This window comes from Meriones unguiculatus, chromosome 3 (assembly GCF_030254825.1).
Source record: "Meriones unguiculatus strain TT.TT164.6M chromosome 3, Bangor_MerUng_6.1, whole genome shotgun sequence".
NCBI lineage: Eukaryota > Metazoa > Chordata > Mammalia > Rodentia > Muridae > Meriones > Meriones unguiculatus.
Genome location: NC_083351.1, coordinates 86,823,985 through 86,825,747, shown reverse-complemented (window position 1 = coordinate 86,825,747; position 1,763 = coordinate 86,823,985). Strand labels below are relative to the sequence as shown.

At 34.1% G+C, this 1,763-nt stretch overlaps 1 pseudogene; it reads right to left on the bottom strand.

Moving 5' to 3' along the window:
- Nucleotides 1-418: 418 nt before the first annotated feature.
- LOC110544034 (olfactory receptor 4C11-like) lies at nucleotides 419-1,309 on the bottom strand (annotated as a pseudogene).
- Nucleotides 1,310-1,763: the final 454 nt, after the last annotated feature.

The following is a 1,763-nucleotide window of genomic DNA, read 5'->3' as shown; positions in this document are numbered from 1 at the left end:
GAGTTCTACTTTATAGAATAAATGCTTGTCTTCTGTAGCTACATAAAGCATGGATAGAAATAACACTTTGATTTTGAATACTTTTTTTTTTTATTTCTCAGGTAATTGAAGCGTGCAGCCAAGTTAATCTTTCGTGTTTTTCCGAAAAAATGCAATAATCTTTTCAAAATGCTTTTCCTGACTAATGACAATACTGGAGTATGTGTCTGATTTTGTTTAATTGATTTAAAACTTTATTTTCTACATAATTGTCTCAATCAACATTTCTTAGTTTATATTTAGAAAATGAGAGAGAAATGTAATTTTTTCTATCATTTTTTTAAATCTTTTTATTAATTTAATCAAGATTATTAAGAACTCAGCTGTATCTTATATCTTCAATGTTCAGTTATGATATCTGATATCTGGATTTATTCAGTCATAATTTAATATGCCATAACTTTTTCATGGCAGTTTTTACTTCTGCATTTCTTAATGTATAAATTATTGGGTTGAGAAAGGGTGTTCCAATGGTATAAATACTGCTACCATCTTGTTCATGGGAAAAGTAGTTGGTGGCCGGGCATGAATAAGATAACTACTATTATATGAGAAGTGCAGGTAGAGAGTGCTTTTTTCCTCCCTTCTGCACCATGATTTCGCAGAGAGTATAAGATGACAAAATAGGAGATAATTAAAATTATAAAACTGGTCAAGCAAATTGCACCACTGTTAGACACTAACAGCAGATTTATCATATATGTGTCCATACAGGCAAGTTTCAGCAAGGGCTGCAAGTCACAGCAATAATGGTCAATCAAATTGGGCCCACAGAAGGGCAGTCTGAAGGCCAAAACAATCTGAGCAGTGGAATGAATGAAAGAACCTATCCAGGCAAGAACAATCAAGATGACACAGACCTGCCGGCTCATGACCACTGGGTAACACAAGGGTTTACAGATGGCAACATAGTGGTCAACAGCCATGAGAATGAGGACAAATATCTCCATGCAGCCAAATAAATGGAGAGCAAAGACTTGTGTCATGCATTCATTGTAAGAAATGATGTTCTTTTAGAGAGGGCATCCACAATGAGTCTAGGGGCTGTGGATGTTGAGAATCAGGAATCAGCAAAGGACAAGTAGAACAGAAAGAAGTACATGGGACTCCCAAGTGTCCGGCTGAACTTGATCATTACAATAGTAAGTGTATTCCCTACCACAGTCCCCATATAGAAAGTTAAGAAGATTATAAACACTATTTTCTGCTTCAGGGGATCCTGTGTCAACCCTAACAGTATAAACTCTGTGACACTGCTGTTCTTCTGCATTGTGTCAGTCCATGGGAGGAAATCACATGGCAGAAATAATCTGAAAAAGAGAAATGGAAAGTATAATGCAAGCTAAATTGGAAGTTCCATAAGATCTTTCCAGTGAGGTATCACTTGGCATTTTCTCAGCTTATTTTGTTCTGAAAATAGTAATTTAATACTTACTAAACAGACAGCACATTCAAATAATCAAAGAGCCAATTTTTTGAGGTAAACAATAATTTTGGAGATGTAATAGGAGTAGTAACTTTCTGAATGAAATGTGCTTGTTAGCTTTATGCAAGATCTACTCATGTTTAGTTTATTGAAAACATTAAAAATATTTCTTATGTTTATATACTTTCATTTTGTTTGAACCCTGTAGCTATACAAGAAGACATGCTATATATTTAAACATTCAGATAGTGATTATTTAAATACGTGAAACTGACAAATGAGAAATAATGAACGTAAA